Genomic DNA, 6,022 nt, shown 5'->3' on the forward strand with positions numbered 1-6,022 from the left:
AGGGGCCGGGCCGGGCCGGGCCGGGCCGGGGGCGGCGGGGCGGGGGCGGCAGCTGCGGCGGACGCGGCGGGAGGGGCGGGGAGGCGCGCGCGGCCGCTCGCGCTCGGCGCCGGGTCGAAGGGCGGCGCCGCTGATTGGGCCCGCGGGCGGGCGGGAGGCGCGTGCAGCCCTGTGACACCATGTGACGTCAGAGCGTACGTGGCGCAGAGCGTGCGCGGGAAGTTCGGGCGCCGCGGGAGTGTGGCGGGAAGGGGGGAGGGGGCTGCCGGTGAGGCCGGCCAGGACTGCGTGTCCCAGCGTGCACCGCGCTCCCGCCCAGCCGAGCCAGCGGCGGTGAACGCCGGGACGTGTAGTTTGGAGTGTGGCGGGTGTCCCGCGCCGCGGTGGGTGCTGGGATGCCGAGCCTCGTTGTGGCGCGGAGGGGGGCGGTGGCGGTGCGAGTGTTCCTGAGGGACAGCGGGATGGAGTGCGGCTGGGAGCGAGCTTCCGGCAGCCTGGGCGCTGTCCGCATCGAAAGCGATTCAGCGGAGCATGGTCTGGGGCTACTGCGCAGTACTCTGCATGGCCAGTTCAAGCCCGCGACATACCCTGTTGTTACAGAGGCCGCAGCTCCTGTTCCAGGCTCCCTCAGAGGTGTGCAGTGCCTCCCGTCGTAGCCGAGCACGCTAAGAAAAATGTCGGATGAAAGCTGAAAATACCGTGAAAAATAATGTGCTGTGAAAAATAGTTTTCTTGGTAAATAAATGCATGTTTCTATTGGTCGTGCTTTGCTGAAAACAGTTTGAGAATGCGAGTGCTTTCAGAGGCCTTTGAAACCAAAGGACGTTTCAGAGAATGGGGCTTTTTTGTGTATACCATTACTGTTTGCGTCAGTCTCATTGCTTTTTCTGGGCCTAATTTATGGATTTGTCTATCCATAGATAGGTGATTTGGAGCATTAGGAGAACTGGGGAAATAGTTGCACATTACATCTTCCTCAAAGTTCTAGTAAAGTTCAAGAACATAAATAAGTAGCCTTAATCCTCAGTTACATGTGTGTACAGCAAAACTGCTGAAGAAGTGGCTTTTGATCCTGTTACTCAAAATAAAGACCTGAACTATAAAGAAAATTTCTTGAGGCGTTTATTACTGCAGCTTGCAGGCAGCCTTGCACTGTGGCTAATGGAAAACGTGCTCTTTACTCATTTGGTAAACTGTGTCACCACCATGGCCTGTCACCCCAGTGTACAGACAGGTGTCCCAGAAGATGCTCATGCTGTTCATTTTCTGGTGGCTGTGCTGGACAGAGAGCTTAGTACATGCTGGTGTCCTTGCCCAGAGCGCTGGGTGGAAGGTCAGACATGCACAGCAAGATGAGGGACAGCGAAAGGACGAGGTGGACAGTGATGTGGTTTTAGTAGCACTGCAGTCGGGGTGGCTGTAGGCATGGCAGTCAGGAGTGAAAGGCTCCTGAGGAGAACGGGAACATCAGTGCAGGCAGAGGAACTGCAGTGAGGGGAAGCACTCGAAAGTAGAGCTGGCCCGGTGCCGATTTTCAAATAGGCTATTCACTCCTTTGAATTTGCAATACTTAATTTAGTGGTTACCTTTCAGAGAGGTACTCTTTTCTTCATTTTGCTTGAATGCTTGTGTTGGATATTTAATGAAGCCAGCTAGAGCCATGCAGATGAAGATAGACTCAATCTTGACTTGGTTGTGACAGCTGAAAATGGTTGGTGATGGTATTTTACACACCCAGGAAAACTGTGTAGCTCCTCTTTGGAGTACTGAGGCATGAAAAGTTGAAGTTCAAATATCTGACATTTGCCACATTGATTCATATTTTGCCATGGCAAGGTTAACACTACTGTAGAACGTTTTGGTGACTGACTTTTGAGCATCTTGCGACTTATTTCTGGGACATTAGTGTCCCACACTTGTCACATAGTGCAGGAAAGAATGTTCTAACCTGGTCTTTATTTACATTCACGACTTTGGTACTAAATGGGGATTGGGTGGTAACGGGGTGGGGGGAGTGAAATATCATCTATTCCAAAAACATTCTGCCCACATGGTTACCATGATGCATTAAACTGCAGAAGCATGCTAAAACCAGCCAGACAAAAGAAAATTCTTCATGGCAGTTAGGACTGTTTTGTTGGTTGCTCTTGTAGAGTAAAGCATTAACAGTGGTCCCTGTGAACCGTTGTTGAGATTTACCTTTTTAAATCCTTACCATTTTCACTTAGACACTAAACCAAGTTATATCCCTCTTTGGAAATCCTACGTGCATCTACTTATAACAAGAGAGTGTGTGAGAGGAAACAAAAGGCAGAATAGTTCTGCTCTGGTCTGCTAGACAACCTTGAACACTTCAATTTTTTCTTCAATTGTCTGACATCATCCTTCCCTTGCTAGTTCCCCATACCACAGTCGCCTTATCCTGCCACTGCTCAAACCCAATTACTAACAGAAACGCAGGCCATCACAGAGGAAGAAAGTATTTTTTGTTCAAGTACATTTATTACAATTGGATTCAGCTATAGGAGATGTAATGTTCCAAAGGAAGTTAAACACAGAGAGAGACTAATTGAGTTGAGATTTTTTCCAGCTGATAGCAAACAACTTCACAGAAGGAGTGGTACTCCTGCCCTGTTCCCTGTAGACATGCATATTAGATGTTCTTCCGTTCATTCACAAAGATAGCTGAAAGCTTAATTAAATGCTGGAACCTGAAAGGATGAATCTTGCTTTACACTTGCAAATACTATCCCAAATATTGAAGAAGAGGGATTTAGAGATGGATTCAAAGCCCAAGGATTTGAACCCTTCCCCATTTTGCAGTTTTGCTTTACATGGGAGCTGTGAGGCCACTGATGGACAGAGGATATCAGGGAATGCACTGCATCTCAGTCTCAGTTCCCAGTGTGGAAAGGGTTTATACCACACAGCTGTACTCAGCTTAAAGGGAATCCTTTTGGATGACAAGTTAAAAGCTGGTTATCATTTTTTACAGCTAGTTTTAGGGGAATAAAAGGAAAATTGCTGCTCTAATTCAAAAGCTGCTCACTGCTGCAAGCAGACATTTGAGCCAGAGAACCTTACAGTTGTGCTTTATCACTTAGATACATGGCTGACTTTGAACATACTGAACTCCGAATTTTCACAGAGATTCCTGGAAAGAGAGTTTTACAAACGTATCGACTGATTTTATTAACAAACCACAGATAGTTTCAAAGAAGTGATCTAAATTTAAATATGAAAGAAATAAAAAGGAATGGTATGGCAGTGTTTAACTTAAGGCAAACAGTTTTAAAAAGTAGCACAACCTCCACCAAAATGGTCTCATAGTTAAAAGTGTGTTCCAAGGCATTAAGGTTATTATTGTATTGCCTTGTATAAGCTGTCATGTTCCAAGACATGAAGGTGAGTTAACTGTAGAACTTTAATCTTGGCTTTGGAATCTGAATCCTAACTATACCATGCCACGGGTGGGTCTTTTCCCTCCCCCTGCCCCCCCTTATTTTCTCTTTTCCTTATTTTTCAAGTTAGATGGCATGTCATAGCAAATGATAGCAATTTCCAAAGTAGGATACATTTAGAACTAAATAAATCATTGACTGCCTTTAACCTCATAAACCAAAGTTTTAGTTAAGCTTTTCTTTCTTCCTAAAACAGAAAATTTGTTGATGTGCCAGTAAGAGTCCCGAAGCATCTTTCCAAATGGGACTGCTCTGCTGATTTTCACTTTAGATTGTTTCATTTCTGAACAATTGAAGGTACTGGAGATATTTAGGACATATTTCTACCCACTTACCAAGAAGAATAAACAATATCTACAGCTGCGAACTGCCTTCCTAACCCAGATAATCCACTTCTGAAAAGGAGAGCAAAGCAAAACAAAAGTGTTTGAGTATCTGATTCCATCAGCTTTAAAAAGAGAAAGATAGAAAAACAGTGCTGAAAAGAATGTATTCATCTGGGTAAGTAATGGTCTGAAACAACTGTCACATGAGCTCGAATTGTCTCTGTAAAAGAACAGAGTTCCAATGGCACCCTCATCATAAGATTAAGTTTCAGGAAACATAATATCTTAAAGGAACAAAAAATATAACAGTGTTTTAATTAAAAGATTTTTAAAAATTTAAAACCTCTACCATAATGCTAAAAGAAATTTCCCTTTTGTTGCTTAACACTGCACAGCTTTTTGCAGCATCTGTGGTCGTTTCAAATACATACCACAACCACCCAAAAATAAAAAAGATCAGTCTTTCAAATGAAATCTGATTTGAAATGTGACACAGAAATTTAGATTCAAAGATTTTTATCGCATTATTTTCATGCCAATTGAACTTGGTTTACAGAGCAAAAGGGTTTTCCTCCCTCAGTAACTCTCCTGAAAATCAGTCCAGATTGTTTTTGTTTTTGCATTTTGCATTTTCATGCCTTATCACAACTTGAAATTTATAATTCCCTCAGAGCCAATTATGTTTCCCTTTTTGTCAGCATACCCAGATTTCTTCATATAATGATCACAGCAATGCTTGTACTTGAGACACTTGTCTTCAATAAACTTAAAAGCGCTTGTTTAATTGGAACTTCTGTTATCGAACAATATTCTCTGTATTTCAGAAGTTGTAAAAATACTGATTAAGTGTTTGCACTATTTAGTCTTATTATAACCAGAGGTAGCTGTACTATGGATTTTCTTTATTCTGAATCCCACATTTCAGGAAATCCTTGACCATAGCAGTAATTTAGAGATTTCAGTGTTACTACATTGGCTAATTACAGTATGAGTCAGTGTTTGTCAAAGTGGACATAGGGCCTAATCTGTTTCGTTTCCTGACACAGCTGAATTCTGTTGATTCTTGCTTTAGAAATGCTTCACTTCAGGCCACAGAATCTCCTGCTATCTCCTGCATTTATGAGGCTCAGTAGCTGCAAGTTGAAAAAATAGAGTTATTCTGCCATGCATCAATGTGAACAGAGAGGGCTAAAATTAAATGAAATGAATGGATTGATGGGATGGAGTGTAACTTTGCAGAGTGATTTCTTGGAGCAGAATTGACTCATTTACAATATGGTCCAAGATAAAGTGACTCAGTGAGTAGTCTTGGAGCAGGTGATGCCTGTTGTCGGCTTACCATCACTGAAACAAGAAACATAGCCTGTCAAGATGTGTCCCTGTTGGCTGCCACAAACTGACTCACATTTTGATCTTTTCCATACTCTGTGAATGTTCTGCTGAAGGGCTTTATTGGTCTTTAACTTACATATTGAAGCTGAATGGCTCTTAATATATGATGCACACTTTTCTTTTAAATTTGCTGTTTGAGAAATTATTTCACAGTAATTACTCAATATACACTGTCATCCACATTCTCAGAGCAGAACCTAAAACTCTCTCCTCGTTTCCATAGGCTCTGCAGGAGACATTTCTCCATGCATCCTTATGTAATGACTGCAGTTTTTAGACCTGACATGCAATACCTGTAGCGCTCAGATCCTCCTGAGCAGGAACATGCTTGCTGATCTTTATCAGAGAATCTTCTGGGACTGAGGACTCTATGTTCAATCAGCTCAAAAGTTCTTTGATTTACTTTATTTTTTTTAGGTTCTAGGTTTTTCTTTTAGTGAAGTATTTTTGACACATAGTAAGCGTTATTATGCACAAAATCTTGTCAGAGGAGTGCTAAGTTCAAATACTGATTAGAACCTGTCTGTTTGTTTTCTCTTCTTAGTTTTGCAAAGAGAACAAGGGCATGTAGCCTGCACAGGAACAACTAGAAAGCTACAGTAAGATTGCTTTCACTTTTTGCACTGACAGAACTGCCATTTCTCCCTTCAAAATCTCTAAGTGCTTTGAATTGAAACCTTCCAAAGGTCAGAAGTCAAGATCCAACCCCAGACCTTATAGATCTGCTAATATGTGAGAAAGCTCCGTAACTCCTTGTCCACATTAAAGTTCTACCTAACTTAGTTAACTCATTGCTCATTTATGCCAAGACCTTTTTCCCACTCTTCCCAGGAGGCAGGACTG

This window comes from Catharus ustulatus, chromosome 4 (assembly GCF_009819885.2).
Source record: "Catharus ustulatus isolate bCatUst1 chromosome 4, bCatUst1.pri.v2, whole genome shotgun sequence".
Lineage (NCBI taxonomy): Eukaryota > Metazoa > Chordata > Aves > Passeriformes > Turdidae > Catharus > Catharus ustulatus.